Raw genomic sequence first — 20,110 nt, forward strand, 5'->3', positions numbered from 1 at the left:
AAGAGGAGAAATTGTGTCCGTGGAGACAGACTGGGGTGATGTGGTCACAAGCCAAGGGAGGTTGGTGGTCACCGGGAGCTACTAGAGGGAAGGGATACACTGTCCTCTGGAGCCCTGGGGTCTCCAGAGGGAGTACAGCCCTGCGGACACCTTAGTCTCAGTGAAGCGAATTTCGGGTCCCTGGCCTCCAGAACTCTGGGAGAACATGATTTTGTTCTCATAAGCTACCAAGTTTGTGGTAAAAGAGCAGGTGTGTGCACAACAGGCCCCCATTCCCATCTCCCTTGGACTTTGGAGTCTTCCTTCCCTGACGAAGTCAGGGAAGCTCTGGCATTTCAACCTAGTTGACTGCAGGCAGCCATTGAGCCATTATTATGACCATTCCCAGTTCTCCAGGCAACACATTAAATTACATTTCCTGCAGGAAGAACCGTGTATCCATGTCTGGCCTATCGTATGTCACCTTCTTTGGTGTAATACTCTTTGAACCCACTCCCATACTCATCCCCCCATCTCCTACCAGTGTGAAGTGGTAATACCCTGCAACTCCCCTGCATGGGCACCTAATCATGCATGGACCTGACCCCACACCTCCGTTTGGAGTACACTGGAATCCCACTATTTCCAGGAAGTAAACACCGATGGTAGACATGGAGCCTGAAGATCACTGCTCTCGGTCATGACAGTATTGTCTTAGGTGAAGCCATTGAAACCTTTTCTCTGGGGGTCCTGGGGGTGGAGTAAGACTATTTTCCTTAGACAGGGGGAACTGCTTCTCTTGGCAACAAACACAAGATACTCATCTCATGAGGTCATACGTTTTCTGATGTTTTTCCCTTGCTTTCAACCTATCCTATTTCCTGCATATACCCCAGACACCCAAAACTGATCCCGGACAGGCTCTGTAACTGTCCCCCCATGGCCACAGTGACAACCCCACCCACAATCCTCCAGAGTGCTGTCTTCCATCACTCCACACCAGCACTAGTGGTAATGTGAGCAAATGTGAAATCACCTCTTACCACCAATGACCAGTATCCCCTTCTGCCATCAAGGAGGCTACTTGTATGTCTACCAGAGAGAAGAGCAGTCCAGTCCCAAAGTCCCAGCTCCAGGAGGTTTCCTGCGGCCACTCATGGTACAAATTACCATTGGTGCAGGACTGTGACAGAAGGCAGACAGCACACCCAAAAGCAGTGAGTGAAAAGCAATGCAAGGGTAAGGGAGCCTCCAGGAGATGGTGGAGAGGGCAAAGCAGCCATGCTAAGCAAAGGCAAGATGTTTCCACTAAGAAGAAAGTGCAAAGAAAAGTGGATCCTGATCCTGTAATATTTATCTGGAGATGAGGGTCTTGTGGGGAGATGTAATGCAGAGGGACACGACTACAGAAGCTCCCTGTTATCCATGGGAATATGTCCGGAGACCCCAGGTGGGTCCCTGAAACCACAGACAGTAAGAACACTATAGTGGCCATGAAGGGGTGCTGGTGGCACACCCCTACATAGCCCATGAAGGGGCACAGGTGGGTCACCCTACGTGGCACAGGAAGAGGCACAGGCATGACAAATCTACATGGCCAATGAAGGGGCACAGAAGGGCTACAAGCGTCAGACCCCTGCATTGCCGATGTAGGGGTATCAAGGCTGTCCTAGAAGGTCGAAAAATATGATTCGCATACTGTAGGTGGCTGTTAGTGATGCGGCCATGAGCCTTCGAAGTAGGGCTCAGGCACTGGTATATGATCTTAAGATCTGAATACCAAAATTAGACAACCAACTCCTAAGTTAAGACTGGGTGAATCTCACAATAGAAGCGATAATGCTAGTATGTGCAACAAGAAATATTTGTCCTTGCATAAGCTCTATCAGAGCAGATAACCATGGATAGTTAACCATAAGATAAAAATAACCTAACTGTAAAGTCAATATCAAACCAATTGTTGACCCAACACAGATAGGCAATCAAGGAAAAATGAAAAGAAGTAAAAGGAACTCAGCGAACATAAACCCTGCCTGTTTACCAATAAAATCACCTCTAGCATTTGTAGTATTAGAGGCCCTGCCTGCCCAGGGACATTCATGAAATGGCCATGGTATCCTGATCGTGCAAAGGTAGCATAATCACTTGTTCCCTAAATAGTGATTCATATGAATGGCCACACGAGGGTTTTACTGTCTCTTCCAATCAGTGAAATGGACCTTCCCATGAAGAGGCAGGAATAGGACAAGACCCTATGGAGCTTTAATTCACTGGCCTAAAGAGACTACATCAATACAACCAATAGAGACAACACATCTCCCCATGGGCCAACAATTTAGGTTGGGGCAACGTCAGAGAATAATATCCCTTCCAAGGGATTTAGATTTACACTTACCAATCAAAAGTACAACCTCACTTATTGATCCAAAATACTTGACCAACACCATAGGTTCGATACATGTACCCGGCTGGAGTTTCCTTTTGGGGGTGGGTGGTTGTCTCCACATTCACTGCAGGGTTATGAAACGGTGGTGGTGGTGGTGTTTTGTCCTCTTCCATAAAGAGTTCCAAGGTGACCATTTGTGGGAGCCAAGCAGTAGCTGGTCTGCTCCTGAATCCCTCTCTGCTTTGGGTTCCTGTCGGGTGTCATAGCAGCGGCCTAGTGGAAAAATGAGAGATGTCAGAAGACACTCAGGTAACCAAAGATGCGAATGAAGAACCTCCTGAAATACCATCAGAAGACTATGGGACAGTGCTACCGTCCACAGTTATAGCCCAGTTTCTGGAAGCATGTGGGATGCACTAGAGGAAGGCAGTGTTACAGTGGATGAGAGGTGTCCGGCTGGTAGAAGAAATGCTGCACATCCCCGATGCTGGCTGGGGAAATGTCATATATGTCATCAGCTATGCCAAAGATAACAAAAGAACAATGGACAAGACAGATGCCTGCTCCTTCAGGAATGAAAGTGAAAAGAAGCACCCAGGAAATATCTGATTGAAAATGCTTTTAGGTACATTAATTTTTGAAGGAGACAAAGAATACAAGTGGGGCATGGGCATAGAGAGACACAGACAGTATCTGAAGCAGTCTCCAGATTCAGAGCCATCAGCACAGAAGCCACCCAGGGCTCAAAACCAGAAACCAAGAGACCATGACCCAAGACTAAGTGGGATGCTGAACCCAATGAGACACCCAGGTGCCAAAGAAAACATATGAATTGAAAGGAATATCACTGCTACATCGTGGATAATGGGAGCAGATGGGACACATTCGTGAAGCCTTCCCACACCAAGGGGGATTGCGACCATGACCTAAACCTTACACTGACACCTAATATTAATCCTAACCATAAACCTTACCTTAAGAAACCCCTGCTTTTTCAGCTGTGAAAGTGAAAAGAGACATTCATGATTTAATACTGGCATCAGTAATCTGAATCTAAGGAGTGGTGAGGCCCATGGGTGATACCGTTGATGCAGAGGGCGAAGAGGGTCGCATGTGTGAACGCACCCAATGCACCAAAAAGGGATTGGGTGGTACGTGAAATCTTACTATACCAAGAGAGTACAGGGTGACGGTGTGAAATACTCCAGAGCAAAGCTGGAATGGGCGAGGCAAGAATGGCCTCCAGTGCAGAGACTGGGGCCATAGCATGAATGCAATCCCTGGAGGTGGGTGGTGTCCACACATGAACAACTTCCCGCTCAAAGTGGGGGTGCCAGCATGACCTAGTCCTTGCACTAGCCCTAACTCTAACCCCAAACCAAATCACAACATATAAAACTAACGCCTAACCCGAACCATAACCCTATACTAAACCCTGCCCCTGCTCCTGCCCCAGCCCCTACCCCTAAACCTAACTAACCATAAGGGCAAACATAACCGGAAATAACCTTAACCTTAACCCTAACCCTATAACTCTAACCCTAAAACCCTAACCCTAATGCTCTTACTCTACCCGCTAACCATAAAACTATAAACATAAACCTAACCCTAACCCTAACCATAACACTCTAATACTAACCCTACCACTAACCCCTAATCCAAACACTTAACCCCTAACCCTGAGTCCTAACCTAGACCTAACCTTAACCTAAACCTTAAAGCAAACCCTAACACTAATGCTAACACCTATCCCTAACCTTACCCTGAACACTAGCCCTCTAACCATAACCCTAACTCTCAAACCCAAACCCTAACCCTAAACCTAAGCCTAACCCAAGCCCAAACCTAACACCTAAACCTAACTCTAACTCCAAACCCTAACCCCTAACCATAACCGTAAACACTAACCAAAACCCTAAACCCAACCCTAATGCATAAACCTAACTCTAATCCCTAGTGCTAACCCCTAACACCAACCCTAACAGTAACCCTAACCCCTAACACCAAACCCAAACCCTAACCCAACGCTCATGACACACAGGAATGGTGTCACTTCAGCACTGGTGAAGTCCCTGGACCGAACATTAACCCTAGTTAAGGATCTCTCTGGTTGGGGACCTAATTCCTATCTCTGAGAACACCACAAACAAAGAGCCCAAAGCGGTGCAGGATTACTCGGCATGGAACGTGGAACATCATCATGACATTTCCAATGCCTGCATGGAGCTGCACAAGGGGCATCCTGAGGCCCAACTGAAGATGGCACACACACGAGGCTGGCCTGGCACACAAAGACTAAGCCTGAACAGCCCGTTCCGATGAGGCCTACACTCAATCCTCCAGGGAGATCACTACCATGCTAGAGTTTCAGCACTTGGAGCTTCCTGGGACTTAACCCTAACCTCAACCATGACACTCAGCATACCGCTCAACCTAAACCTCACCCCAACTCTAAACCCAAACCTACGCCTGACCCGCACCCGTGCATGGACTCTCATTCAGCCCTCCAGGGTGATTATGGCACTGGTGTCGCTTTGGCCTTGGCAATGTCCCTGGACCAAACCTTAACCTTGGCTAAAGATTTCTCCCAATTCCTAAATCCGAGGACACAACGGACATGGGGTCCAGAGGCAAAGGAGGATTACTCAGCAAGGAAATTAGAACATCACCATGTCATTTCCAAAGACAAGAAGGAGCCTCAGAGGGGACTTGATAAGGCCTGAGAAGTGGCCCTGGCACCCAAACTCAGCCTGACTGGGAATCTCACAAGAGCCCTCCACTCAGCCCTGCGGGAAGACCACTGCCCTACCAGGGGTAGATCTCCAGGAGCCTAGTGTCCAAACCCTAATCTTAACAGGGACCTTAGTATACACCTGAACCTAAACCTCACCTCATCTTTAACAATCACCCTGCACCTGAACCGAAACCTCGCTGTGGCATCAGTGCCTAGAGCCTCCTGGGACCTCACCCTAACCCTCAACGTAATCCTAGCCATAACCGTCAACCAAAACCTTACCCTATCCCTAATCCTAACCGTAAACTTCACCAGACGCCCTACATGGGCCACCACTTCACCCTTGTGGGAGATCAAAACACTGGAGTCGCTTCGGCCCTGGCAACATCCCTGGTCCGAACCCTAACCCTAGTTAAGGGTTCCTCCCCATAGGGACATAATACCAAAGTCTGACAACACCAGACATGTGGGGTCCAGATTGGTGGAGGATCACTCGGTATAGAACCTGGAATATCACCATGTCCTTTCCAAGGCCCGGCTGCAGCTTCCCGAGAGGATTCCTGAGGACTACATGACCAATGACGCATAAAGTTGTCTGGCATTGGAACCCAAATACTAAACCTGACAACCACCCTCGCATGTGCACTCCACTCAGCCCTTTGGGGAGACAACTGCACTGCTGTGGTTTCAGCGCCTGGAGTCTCCTGAGACCTAAATATAACCCTAACTATAACCCTACCCTAACCCTAACCCTAACCCTATAACCCTACCCTAACCCTAACCCTAACCCTAACCCTAACCCTAACCCTAACTCTAACTGTCGCATGAACCTGCACCATCCCATGGACTGTCACTTCAGCCCTTGAGGGAGATCACGACGGAGATCACGAGGGAGATCACGACTAGAGTCGCTTCGGCCCTGGCAATGGCTCTCGACCAAACCACAACCCCAGCTAAGGCTCTCTCCCCATGGGGACCCAATACCAAAGTCTGACAACACCACACACATGGGGTTCAGAAGCAGTGCAGAAAGAGTCGGCACAGAACCTGAAAGATCACCATGTCATTTCCAAGGCCTGGCAACAACTGCTTGAGAGGATTCCTGTGGCCTACCCGAATAGTGGCCCATATATGGGTCTATCCTTGGACCCCATTGACTAATCCTGACCGGCAACCTCCCTTTTGCTTTCCACTAATCCCATCGGAGACACAACTGCACTACTGTGGGTTCAGTGCCTAGAGTCCTGTGACCTAACCCTAACCCAAACCATCAACCTAACCTTCACGATATCTCTCACACTAACTCTACAACACACACACACCCACGTATGTGCCCTACCTCAGCCCTGCATGGAATTCATGAGACTGGCATCTCCTCGGCACTGGCAATGTGCCTGGACTAAACCATAACCCAAGCTAAGGTTCTCTCCCCATGGGGACACACTTCAAAAGTCTGACAACTCCACATTTTTGGGGTCCAGAAGTGATGCAGGATCATTTGTATACAAAATAGAACAGCAACATATCATTTGCAAAGCTCGGATGCAGCTGCTCCAGATAATTCCAGAGGCCTAACCGTAGAGTTGCCCACAGAGTACTCTGGCTTTCAAACGAAAAGTCTTATCCTGACAAGAACCGCAAGAACTCTAACTCTAACCCTAACCCTAACTGTCTAACCCTAATCCTAACCCTAACCCTCTAACCCTAACCCTAACCTTAACCCTAACTCTATCCCAGCAGGGTCTCAGGCTCTGGAGTCCCCAGCACCCAGCCCTGGGTCAGGTCAGTGTCTGTCCTGTTCCCAGCATCCACGTGGTTACTCACCTCCCCCCCCAACCAGGGCCAACCCCCTCCCCTCCTCCAGGAAGTGGTTACAGGGAGCACATCAGTGATGCTCCAGCCCACAGGAGCAGTTCCTGAAGATCCTGTGTTCTCCTGATGGGACACGGCCTGCACACTATTGCTCACACCATGGGAGGCATGTGCCTGGGATGAGCACGATGGGTGCTTAGGGTGTGCGTGTGTGTGTGTTTCTGTGTCTGTATGTAGAACCCTGGGTGTGTCTGAGTTTTACTGGGGTTGGTGTGGAAATCAGCACAGAACCCTCACCAAGAGAGTAAAAGTCTTCATTATCTCTTTGGAGGAAAAGTTGGAATCTTCATACTATATGACAAGTACAACTGCCATGGATCACAATGGACTCCGAGCTTTGACACGTTGTTGATGGTTGTCCCATTGGTAACGGGCACATTTTTTTTTCTGGGGAGCTGCATTGGTGTCATGGCCAAGCCCCTCTCATGCTCTGGGCAGTCTCGGGGATATGAGGAGCTCCTGCCTGGGGTGCAGACCATGAGCCCCCAGGGACACCCATGCCCACCTGCCCAGGGAGCTCCAAATGGCCAATAGGTTGTCCCTCAGCACAGCAGGCAGGAGGTTGTGACAGTGGCCACCAGGATGTCACTGAGTCCTGACTTCAAAGAACCACAAAAATTACAGGCTTCTGAGGAGGTCTGAGATCCGAGGGAGAGGGGAGTACCTGGAGAAAAGGTCAGCCTAGTGTCATCTCCACATGGCAGGGTTACTGCAGCCCCATTACTTGGGCATTTCTGAGCTCCCACCAGCCTCACGCCTACAAGCCGTGCGTGTTTCCTGGAGGACTGGACCCTCCATGGAGACTTTCTGCCCACCCCCTATGTTGGGGAGCTGAGGCCGCCACATTGGGCTTGGCCTTGGCCAAAGGATGTCTCTTCCCTGTGTACTCATTAGTGGTGATGGGTGATTGTCAGTAGTCAGTCCCATACTGGAAAAAAAAAAAAGCCATAGAACAGGTCCCACTTTGTGAGTGGCAGACAAGCCCCTGTGGGGCATTGAGTAATAAACCAGATATTCCTTGTTTCCTGTCTTCAGACCCAAAAAAAGGGGCCAGATCCTTAGGTTGTGAGCACACACCATTTGTGGCCAGGATGGAAAGCAGCATGTGCTGGGTTAGGTGTAACAACCAGGTTCCCTGGAGCTGGTCCCCTGGCCATATTCTCTTTATCATAGTGCACACTGTGCTGGGAACTAACGTGTGGTCCCTGCCCTTCCAGTAGCACACACTTGCGCTTTGTGCCTTAAGTCTTAAAATCCACATTTTTCCCTGGTACCTAGAACCTGCAGCAGGTTGTGTCTCAAAGCTGACTCAAAACCCACATGCTGGGGCGCCTGGGTGGCGCAGTCGGTTAAGCGTCCGACTTCAGCCAGGTCACGATCTCGCGGTCCGTGAGTTCGAGCCCCGCGTCGGGCTCTGGGCGGGTGGCTCGGAGCCTGGAGCCTGTTTCCGATTCTGTGTCTCCCTCTCTCTCTGCCCCTCCCCCGTTCATGCTCTGTCTCTCTCTGTCCCCCAAAAAATAAATAAACGTTGAAAAAAGAAAATTTAAAAAAAAAAAAAAACCCACATGCTGAGGGTGCCCATATGGACACCTGGTTTTCACCTTGATCCATAAATTCCAAATATAATGACGTACTGTCATTACTGGGGCAGGGCCATTTGGAACAAGAGGGGCCTCTCTTGTTAAATGCAGCCAACAGAGAACACTGAGATGTCCAGGGCACTGAGCTTTAGCTGCAGGTCCCCAGTGGCAGGGACGCTCCCTGCAGTGGCTGCAAGTCCCCAGGAGGCAAAACACCTTGAAAGATGATGCTTGACCATATGGGCCGTGAGGCACATACTTTCTGCTCCTTCCACCCTCCTCTGAGCGTTGCCTTCTCTTTCTTAGACTTGAAGCTCTGGGAAGCAGAGATCTGATGTTCCTCCTCACCCTCAGAATCCAAGTCTCCCTGAACATGGCAGGTGCACAGAGACGGTCTTCACCTGCTCATGCCCCGCCCCCCGTCTCTGCCGCTCCCCTGTGCATCTGCTCTTCTACAGCCATGCCTGCCCCACAGTGATGAGCACACTGTCTGCTGGGCCCAGGCTGCAGGCACCAGCAGTCAGGTCTCTCTGGGCTTAATGTTGCTACACGGCATTTATGCCATCCCAGAGTGAGGACCTGAGATTCACCTGTAGGATGAGGCGAAATGGTGTTCCTCACAATAAGTCAAGGCCGGACTGAACATCACCACCTGCCAAACTGCCTGCCCTGTCTCTGGGGGCTGATGGTGGGCTTAGCAGGAAGAGCTGGGCAGGGAGCCCACTTGTCTCTTGGCAAGTTGCTGACTGTCTGCCATTTCTGGTTCCCGGATCTGCAGACAGTGTGATGCTGTCTTTGCTGCAAGGGGGTCAGGCTGGACAATGAGGTCCCTCCAAGGGGGCAACTGGGTGGCCAGTGGGTCTGTGGTGCAGACTCCCCGTCAGCATTCCCAGAGGCGGAGCTGAGCCCCTGGAGGGGCAGGGTGCCCAGCGGTCAGAGATTCTTGGTGGAGAGCTGAGTGACCAGGCACAGGACCTTTTTGACCGTGGTTCCACCAACTGGGGATGCTCCCAGGAGTGCATGGGGGGTAACCCGAGCCTAGATTTTTGGGGTGGGTTCTGGGGATGTTGGTGTGGGGGAGTACAGCCTTCCCCGAGGAGCAGAGAAGGTGTCAGGACGACTTGGTGTCTACAGGTCATCAGCAGAGGGAGGGACTGGTAGTGACAACACTTTCTTCCCTGAAGGCCCAGTCTGTATGGCTCTTCAAAGTGGAAGAGGCATGGGTGGGGATGAGCTACCCCATGTGCGGCAGAAAGTCAGGGGGTTGGGGCAGGATAGTGCAGTACGTAGAGGCAGTGTCCTCATACTCTTCCCTCCAAGGCTCCGTGGGCTCCTGGCCCTCTTGTTCCTCCCCTTGCACCATTGGCCACAGGCGTGGGCATTGACCCCATGGAATGCATGTCAGGGGCCTGAGGCCGGGTGGGAGAAGACTAGGAACACTCCATACTGATCCCTCACCCTGTGTGGCTGCCGGACCTACAGGTCAGTTCCAGGAGCCTCAGTTGCCCCCTCAGTGGTCTTTGGAGGACTGATGTCCTTGAAAGACAGTCCTTGCCATAGAGTGACCACCAGTGTGGGATCTGGATCTGCCAGTGTGTCACCACTGCTTCTAGCTCTGCATTGGGCCACTGCCACCGCTCAGCACCTGTTGCCCCTTAGAGCACATGTATGGTGCAGCTGGGTATGTGTGTTTGCACGTACATGTGTCCATGCAATATACAAATGTGTGTGCACACCTGTGTGTTCTTGTATGTTGCATTATGTGCAAGTCTGTATATGTGCACATGTGCCTATGTGTGCATATGTGTGAACATGTGTGAGTGTGCCCACCTGTTGGGGAGAGTCAGTGTTCCCCTTTCTCTTGTGTAAACCTTGTGCCCTCAAACCCCAGGGCCACCTTTACCAACATACGCATCTCTGTGTATCTTGGTCATATGCTCACACGAGGTCTATGAGCGAGGCAGGGCAAACGGGTCAGAAGCACGTGTCACATGTGGGCGGTGAAGTGCCTCATGTCATGAGTGCGGCAGCAGCAGGCTGGGAGGATGGGCTGCCCCAGCACCCAGCCGCCAACCCTGCCCTCCCCTTGGTCTCCTGTGGGTTGGGGCCTCACGAGTCCTGCTGGGATCCTCCAGCCATTCAGCCTGCCTGACTCGAGCATTCTGTACTCGATGTTGACTCCCTGAGTTGATTTTTAGAGGGTTTTTTTAATTACTGTTTATTTTTACCAAGATGAGAGATACACGAATTTAAAAAGCTCCAGGCCTACAAGGAGAACCAACAGACTCCTGCCCCATTCCTGCAGCATCACTTCTGAGAATGAGCCTCAGTTTACCCACAGTGGCACAGCATGGGCACAGAACTTCATGTGGCCTGCGGCTGATTTCTGTCCCCAGCTCTGGCTCCTACCCTCAACATTGTGGTGTGTAGTTCTCCCAGGTGGTAATGGGCACAGCTGGGTTTGTTCACTCTGATGGCTGCACAGCATCCCACAGTGTGGACATGCCATGTGCAACACATACTGTGTGACCACCCAAATATTCTGCCCATTTTTCTGCTGGGATGTCTTCTCTTGTTGGTTTGTCAGAGCTCTTCACGCATCTAGATACCAGTCCTTTGTTGGTCGTCCACAGGTTTATCTCTTTCCAACCTTTATGGTCATTGTAGAGATTTCCAGGGAGGGGGCCAGTGACGATCCTGCCATGTGTAAGACAACTGAAAGTCTGTCCTCACCCTCTAGGACCTAGAAACTGAGCTTCATACCCGCCAACCCGAGAGGGGAAGGGAGGTGCTGCCACTTCTTTTTTCTAAAGTTGTCTTTTTTTCCTGTGTGGAGGGTGTCTTTTCCATCTCATACATGTGGGTGCTGTTGCTACCTTTGCTCTTGGAATCCATGTCCCCAGACAGCCTGGTGCCCTGCTGCTGGTCCAACAGACACCTGGAAGCATGCCAGCCCAGTTCCTACCAGGGAGGGTAGTGTAAGCTAACTAATGCCTCTACTGCGGCAATGTGGGAGACAAGACCAGGTCAATTATTCACATACTTAAAACAAATGGCCTGTTTCCAAAGATCACTGACCTGATGCTTCATTTTTTAAATATAATCTGTGAGCTTATGCTGTTGGTGCCTCACTCCAAATTCCCATGACACACCTGAGCTCTGCAACTGCAGTGGGTGGGCAGCACCCTGGCTTCCTTGCTGGGGCTCCCTTCCAGCATGGAGGGGATGTCCCCTCAGGCAGGTGCACCCTGGAAGTGCAGGGGCATCTGCATTACTGGGGCATGCCCGCCCCTGTCATGTACAGAGGACATTCTGGGTGCCCTCTGGGGTCTCAGAAGGACCCCATGGGACTGAACCCCACCACCCACGATAGTGACCAGGAATGCACCTTTTGTGGCTGTTCTCCCTTCCCCGCTGCGTCTTTCCCCCCACTTGTGCCTCCTGTAGTTGTCTTCCAAAAAAAACTCCTACTTTTGGAGGAACCCAGACTAAGACACCTGCTTCCTTCCAGGGAGAATGCAGGCAGCTCCCAAAGTATGTGAAACATAATTTGTCATGAGGCCAGATGGAGAAAACCCCGGCTTAAGTTTGGTACCCTTCTTTCAAATGCATGGCCATCACTTCCCCAGCATCTATAAAAACATGTGGACGCAGTTGTGTGCCCATGCATGACGGTGATGTAGTTAATGTGGAGACAGAGGACTTGACTGGCCTAGTGAGATGTGTGCATGCCCAGCTCATTTGATGAGGGGGAGGCACATGGGCACAGATCTGTCCTGAACCACAACAGTTCTGTGCTTTGCGTGAGCCTTCAGGACCTCAGCAGCAGAGCTGAGCCAGACCACATTCCCCAACCCGTGTGCTTTCTTCACAAGTGCTCGTCAGCTGCATTTGTAAAAGGTCCAAGCAAAAGAGAAGGACGACGTCCTATTCGCGACGTGTCTTTCCCTGCGTGTCTTGAAACACCCTGAGCAGGCAGGTAGAGGGTTACAGGATGCTTCTTACAGGACGAAAGACTCTCCCTCTCTGCCCCCAGGCTATGTGTCCTGAGGGACTTTCTGGCTGCACCCTCTGTACACACTAGCAGGGTCCTCCCACCCTGGGCCCCACCTGGGCCCCATGGTTCTGAGTAATGTGGCTTCTATGTGCATCTGATAGCTAGCAGATAGGTTCCCAGCCCACCTGCACAGCCTCAGCACTCTGCACAGACTCTGCCCCATCCCCCATGGGCTCCCCCACTCTTTCCTTGCTATCTCTGTCTCCTTCCCCACCCCCACCCCAGGTCCCAAGGCCCACAAGCCCGTCATGCTCCCTTCCACAATGTGACAACCGGCTCACCTCAGCTGCCCAGCCGCTGTGCCCCCCTCAGGGCCCTGCAGCCCACCCTTCCCAGGCGACCTTGGGATCATGAACAGCACCCATCGGATGGAGGGACTTCATCTCAGCAGCAGACACAGGATCCTGAGCCCCCTTGCCTGAGCCAAGATGCCTGATACTTATCACAACTCCTCCCTGTTCTCCATCACATTTCAATGCCCCCTGAAAAGCACATCATGATGACATCACCAAGTTCCTCCACTACACTAGTCATTTACAATGTGATTTCCTTCGTTCTTCCCCTACCCCCAAAAGGTGGGAACCACACTCCCATTTTACAGGTGAGAAAGCTGAGTCTCAGGAGTTTAGGCAGACTTCCAGGATCTCTGGGACCAGGACTGTGACTCCCCCCACTCAGAGGGTCTAACAAGTGCGAGCTCTGCTCTGAAAGTGCTGCTGGAGGGGCCCTGGGAACCGTGGTCCCTGCCCCAGGCTGACCTGCTGCTCAGGCATACACTCACCAATGTGGAGACTGGACATGGCACAGGGTATCACAAAGCTGCCACTGTCATGGGCCACACGTGGACGACAGCTCCAGGTTCTGCTCGTGTTCACGGGAACCACTGATGCCTCAGACGGAACCAGGCCAGGCAGTTGCTGCAAGCACTGCCTTTCCTGGGATGGACACCTGAAGGCAGCCCGCTGCTGGCCAATCTCCTCAGCAAGTACAGGGGACCATACAGACACAGATTCTCCCTGCCAGAGTCCCTGTGCTGGGAACATTCCTGGTCCAGTGCTCAGGGATGGAAATCCTCTGGCCAGGCCCTGGGAGAAGAGGAACATTAATGTCAGGGTTGGAGACATGGAGGACCTGAGTATCAGGGACAGATAACCCCAGCCAGGATAGACACTAATGGGTGCTCGCAGCCCTGCTCAGCCTCCCACAAGGTGACATAGGCCTCCCAGGCCACGATGTGTTCAGCTAAGAGTGAAATCCTGGGAACAGCAGCAGACACGGTGAACAATTTACTAATTTCCTGCCAGAAGATGCTCCAACCATCACGTTTAACTGCACGAGAGTTAGTTAGGGAGTCTCCCTCTGCATCAAGGCCTTGAAGGCCCACCAGATGGAAAGGGGGTGCATAAGGGTCTTCTCTGAGGCCTCCCTCCTTGTCACAGAGCCATGTGTCTCTCCTGTGGGTCAGAAACAGGCCTGGGCTTCTCTGCTTCTCCAGTTTTGTGGAGTGAAAGCCTGCCCCATGGTCTTCAACCAATCTTACTTCATCTTCTGGGGCTGGCAGGAGATAAAATTAAAATTGTGTTAACCCAGAAAATAAGGTATTATAAATAAAATAACATTTGGGATATATGGGTGGGCAGGGATATAACTGTTGACCTGGCAGCTGATAGTTTTTGTCATTAGGTTAATGAACCCATCTCCTCCTGGACCATCGGAAAAGGCAGCATTGTGTCACAGAAATGAGCATTCATAAGACACATGGGGCATTTACAAATCTGTGATGGCTGAAACACTGGTTGGAAACTGGGAAGAGGATATGAATAGCAATTAACCAAAAAAATCCAAATGATCAACAAACATCTTGGTCATGACTTGACTGCAGCCATGAAAAGCCACCCATACAATGTGTTCTAGCATTTAATCAAATTAGCAAAAAAAAAAAAAAAAATAGCACCTGGGTGGCTTAGTTGGCTAAGCATCCAACTTTGGCTCAGGCCACGATTTCACGGTCTATGACTTCGAACCCCTCATCAGGCTCTGGGCTCACAGCTCAGAGCCTGGAGCCTGCTTCAGATTCTGTGTCTCCCTCTCTCTCTGACACTCCCCCACTCAAGCTCTGTCTCTGTCTCTCAAAAATGAATAAAATATTTAAAAAAAAAAAACAAATCAGTATTGTCACTAGCCCGAGATGGTGAGAATGGGGAAATGGGAACTTTCATACTCCAGTGCAGCTTTTAGGAGTAAAATTTAACTGTGTGAAGTACCTATCAAAATTCACAATGCACACGCACATGGGTCTAGTAAATTCATTTCTAGAATAATTTTCATAAGAAATGCCTGCACATTTGCCAATAATGTACATACATTATTGAACACTGAACACTGAACACTGAACACTGGTTCATTGTTCACAAAGCAGGAAAAAGGGGAATGTGAAGAACTTCCACCAGCAAAAGACTCGTCCCAGAGCTGTGTGATGTCCCCATGGGGCCACAGGTGGCTTTGTCTCTGATGTGAGAGTGGCTATGTGTCAATGTCACCAGAAACACATCAGGGTATGGTGCTGGTGACCGCAAACACATATGTGTATACACATGACAGGTTCTGAGAGAAAGTTCACTGACTAGCGGTCATTACCTGTAGAAGTGGGTTTTGGCAACAGCAAAACCCACTTTGGTCTGTTTTCAGTTTTACTGTGTTTGATTCATATCATCTGAAATATTTTTCCAATGAAGAAAATAGCTTCTCCTCTGATGTCAGAGGCCTTGGTATGTTAGATTGCTTGTCCTCCTGAAGACAGCTAGAAAAGATGAGAAAACATAAAAGGTGGGATCAGGCAGCACAAAGCCAACAAGTTGGTGAGCACCTGGATGGGGCTTGGCCCCCAGGAAGCTGCCTGTAACACTGGACTCAGCTTTTCCACCAGGTTCTGCAGCACCTAAAGGCAGCATATCCCAGATGGGCAAAGGCGGGTGGGGAGTATCATAGCTCATACTTTGGTTTGGACCCTCCTGGGAAGTCTGGGGCTCCTCTATGCCTGTAGGCTAGCTCCCAGTACATCTCAGAGTCCCACAGAACATCACGATCCCTGTAACTGAACTTAGGCCAGTAGTAGTAGGAAGGGCATCATCTCTGCAGGAAGCTGGTGTCATCCTCTGTCTCTGAGTGTGTCAAGTCTTAGCTTTCCAAAAAGAGTGTTCAGCACACAGGTACAGTAGGTGGCAGGGTAAGGGAAGGGAGACTTCCCGAAGGAGAGGGCAGGGACTATAGCACAAGGTGAGGTTGGTGCCCACTGGGCTCACAGAAAGACACTCTCTGAGCTGGGATGTGGGGTGTTGGGGGTCATGAGGGTAGTCAGCTGACCCCGACCTCCCCAGCGACTGGAAAACCTCCTTCCCAACTCCTGGCCAATCACGAGGCCTTTGCTTTCCCCTGCACAGGTGACCAGAGGAAATGACTGTAGTCTGCTAAGGCATTAGCATCCTCAGAATGAGAAAAGTCAAGAGTTACTGAGGACAATAGCTTTGTTCCTACAAATCCTCAGGACACTGTGTTGATGAGCAAACACCTCGCATGTGACCTCACCAAGTGAAAGCTCTCAGTGGGGCTGTGGGACAGGACTGGGGCTGTGCCCCATGTCAGCCAGGCTCACGGCACCTGGGACACATTACTCTATTAACTAGCGGGAAAAAGAGATGGGGTAGGGACCCTCCTCACCAATGTGGGAGGAGGAACCACAGCGGGACTCTGCCCATGGCCCCTGCCCTGCTTGCTTCTTTCTACCCCCACCCAACTCCATCTTTCTGTCCCTCTCTAGAACACCTGCACTCTGGCCTTTGCCTAGAGTGCCTCAGAGTGCATGGTCAATCTGTGCCTTGGGGAAAAGACAGAGGGTGTTTGTCGAGGAGACCATGCAGGGCACACCCCTGAAAGGGAAGGTTCCTCCACTGTTTTGCTCCCTAACAAGTTCTAAACCCCTTGAGCAGTACCTGTTTCACAGTGAGTACTTAAAGATTTTTGTTGAGGGGAGCCTGGGTGGCTCAGTTGGTTAAGCAGTTAAGCGTCCGACTGCAGCTCAGGTCATGATCTCGCAGTTTGTTGGTTTGAGTCCCATGTCGGACTCTGTGCTGACACCTCAGAGTCTGGAGCCTGCTTCCAATTCTGTGTCTCCCTCTCTCTGCCCCTCCCCCACTTGCACTCCCTCTCTCTCTCTCTCTCTCTCTCTCTCTCTCTCTCTCAAAAATAAATACACATTAAAACATTTTTTTAAGATTTTTGTTGAATAGGCGAATGAATTCTTAGATCAATGTGGGGCATGAATTATTAGATCAATCTGGGGCATTAACTCAGATTACACGTATTTACTAATTTCCACTTATATTTACTAATTAAACATACTTGTTAATTTGTAATTACTAGCCAAACCTTATTATCTCTTCACTTTAGTGTTTCTACCCTCAAAACATACCCCCAGTATTCAAAATTGTAAGATTTGATTTGTGGACTTGCAATGTTAGACTAGGAAATTCGATCCAATCTTTCTGCTGAACACAAGGGAAAAGATGCACCAATTATTTTTAAAGGTCTGAAGGCATCAGAGAGCTGGCCAGGAAGGGACCAATTATGAGACAGACTCTAGAGGAGACAGACTTGCAGGGACGTGGGCCTGGATTGGGACACTTTTTCCCCAGACATGCTGAGTGGGTTAGCAGTGCCTTTGACATCCTGGGGGAGGTGGGAGGAAAACATGGGAGTACAAGAACCCAGGGGCACCCATGGTCACAGCAATAACACCCCTTTCCTTTGCCACCTATTGTTCCAGGGGGTGAATGGGATTCTGTGAGGCAAAAAAGAAAGGAAAAAAAATATCTGCTAGACACCCCATCAGCTTTTCCCCCAGCCCCTTCCTTCTAGTGTGGGATGTTGGTGTCATGCCTGGAGCTCTGGTAGCTATTTGGTAACTATTTTGTAGCATGAGGGCTAAAGGTCCTCATGCTGGGAATGGAAACAGAAGGTCAGGACATTCCTGCCTGGAGATATCATTCAGCTCTGGCCCCAGCTCTGACTATGTCTTCTGTGATACCACTAAATGCCATTACCGTAAGAGCCCCTCTGAGATGGGCTTTCCAATATTTGTAGCCCAAACTTCTTGTTTGGAAATAGCTTTACCAAATCTCGGCCTGAGTACTTCACGTGGACATATTCATTCCTGTCCAACCAGACTGAACTGATGTGTTTTTCATCCTTCATTCTGTAAACATCATTTGTCAGCAGACAGAGCAGGTGCAGGGGAGCTGCAGGGAGGGTGTCACCTCCAGATGGAAGAGAGGTGGGAAGCTGCCTGCCACCCCTGAGGATTGTGGAGCCCACGTGCAGGCAAGGGAGGATCCAGCCAGGCAGTGTGTCTGGGGTGGAACAGGAGGGGGCAATTCGGGTCTTCTTCCTGGATCCCCCACAGCTCCCCAGGTGGACTCCTGAGGTTCCCACCAATGTGGCTGTGCAGCTGTGCCCACTTCTCTTGGGACACCCGCATGGGTAGTGTCCATGTGACAAGCTGGCTTCTGAGGGCACCCAGTAGAGGGACGACATGGAGAGATAGAGACAGAGACAGAGACTGAGAGAGACAGGGCCTGACCTGTGTGCCACAGCCCAGCCTCTGCAGCCCGGGTCTTGGTCACTGCACCAAGGGGCTCTGGGCTGAATCACTGTGGAGTAGGGTGGCCGCCCCTGCTGACCAGGGACATTGCGTTGCATCTCAGGTGGCTGCTGAGGCTGCTGCACAGAGAATCATCTCGGGCTGTTGGAGGTCCAGGGGCCTGTTGGAGCAAAGAGAGCAGACCCATTTTCAGGCCGTCCATCTTCTGTCTGCCCACCCAGCATCTAGAAGCTTCTCTTGGGAGGGCAGGGCTAGCAAGAGAACCAGAGGGATGTATGCCACTGAAGGCAGCTGAGCTCAAAACACTGAGCTGGACTTTGCCGGGGCCACCTATCAATGTATCCAAACCACAGAAATGCCCTTATGGAAGCAACAGGCATGTATTGTTTTGCACAATTCTGTATGTGGCAAGTGGGGCCCCCACTGATATCTCTGGGCCCCAGCAGGCCTGAGTGGGGTGCCAGGGGCTCTGCACATATTGGGATATCCCCAGGATCTCCTCACAAGGGGTCTCGAATTCCAGTTTCCCCACACAACAGGGGTTCAGGGGGGTTCCCCTGGGCCACCTCCCATCTGAGGAGGCCAGTATAAAGACCGGCACAAGTGACACACCTCCTGAGGCAGAATCAGCAGCACATCTGGTCCACCACAGGTGGATGTCCGGGATGGACAGGATGAGGGTGTCTGCTCCTTCCCGTCACCCCAGTTTAGCACACAGAGGCTCACAGGTGGCTTCAGTCCTAAGAGGTGCAAGTCCTGCCCCTTTTTTTGACCCACATCTACCTGGCAACCTGGAGTCCCTGGAGGGCAGGCAGTGGCACCAATGGTTTGGGACACCTTAGGTATCGAAGTGAGCACTGGAGACACATTCTCATGGACCTGATGTTTGGACTTTGCACCTGTGCCCCTAAAATCTCCACACAGGTTTGTTGTTTTATTTTACTTTTAAAACTTAAAACATTTTAGTGAGAACTGCATCTATTAAGGATGTTTGGCACAGTGATTTGAGGCACACGTACCAGTGACATGATGGCTGGAGCCAAGCTCTGGACCTGTCTTCTCCCCACTCAGTCACCATCTGTGTGTGGTCACAGCATCTGAAGTCACACACATTCAGTACAGGGCTGTCAGCTGGTCACCATGCTGGGTGCCAGGTCTCCAGGCTTCCTCCTGCGTCACTGCCACAGTGTGCCCCACAATCAACGTGTCCCTACCCCAGGTCATTCTGTGCTTGGCTTCTATCTTTTCTTCAGATTCCACATGTAAGTGAGACCACACAGCCTTTTCTTGCGTGTCTGGCTTATTTCACTCAGCGTAATGTCCTCCAGATCTGCCCATTCTTTTTTACAGCTGAGCAATATTCCTTTGTATAGGCATCACTCATTGGATGGACACTTAACCTGTTTCCATGACTTGGCCATTATGAAAAATGCTGCTATGAATGTGAGGGTGCAGAGGTCTCTTCCAGACAGTGATTTCCTTTCCTTTGGGTAAATACCCAGGAGTGGAATTATGGACCATTGGGTGGTTCTACTTTTAACTTTTTGAGGAAACTCTGTACTGTTCTCCAAGGTAGCCGTACTAGTTTGCATTCCCACCAAGAGTGCATGAGGGTTCCTTTTTCTCCACATCTCAACCAATACTTGTTATCTTAAAATAATGAAGATTTAAACAGTGCCCTCATTTCCAGCAAAGAGCCAGGATGCACCCAGGGAAATGGATAGTCTTTTGGCCTGGAAGGTAATAACCAGAATGTTTGAAATTCATTGAGTGTGGTGAGCCTCTCTTGGCCACCCAATTTCCCCTAAGCTGAACTGCTGGCTTGTAAGAATACTCAGCAGGAAGT

At 50.6% G+C, this 20,110-nt stretch overlaps 1 long non-coding RNA gene across 1 annotated transcript; it reads right to left on the reverse strand.

The window, feature by feature from the left end:
• Positions 1-2,218: 2,218 nt before the first annotated feature.
• Positions 2,219-19,871, reverse strand: LOC123588058. The gene is made up of 5 exons (XR_006707672.1): positions 19,284-19,871; positions 18,244-18,424; positions 15,246-15,408; positions 13,390-13,693; positions 2,219-2,638 (listed from the first exon to the last, which is right to left on the reverse strand). It is a non-coding gene; the product is annotated as an uncharacterized LOC123588058 (long non-coding RNA).
• Between the last annotated feature and the right edge of the window lie 239 nt (positions 19,872-20,110).

The sequence above is a fragment of the Leopardus geoffroyi genome, chromosome D3, assembly GCF_018350155.1.
Source record: "Leopardus geoffroyi isolate Oge1 chromosome D3, O.geoffroyi_Oge1_pat1.0, whole genome shotgun sequence".
Taxonomy (NCBI): domain Eukaryota; kingdom Metazoa; phylum Chordata; class Mammalia; order Carnivora; family Felidae; genus Leopardus; species Leopardus geoffroyi.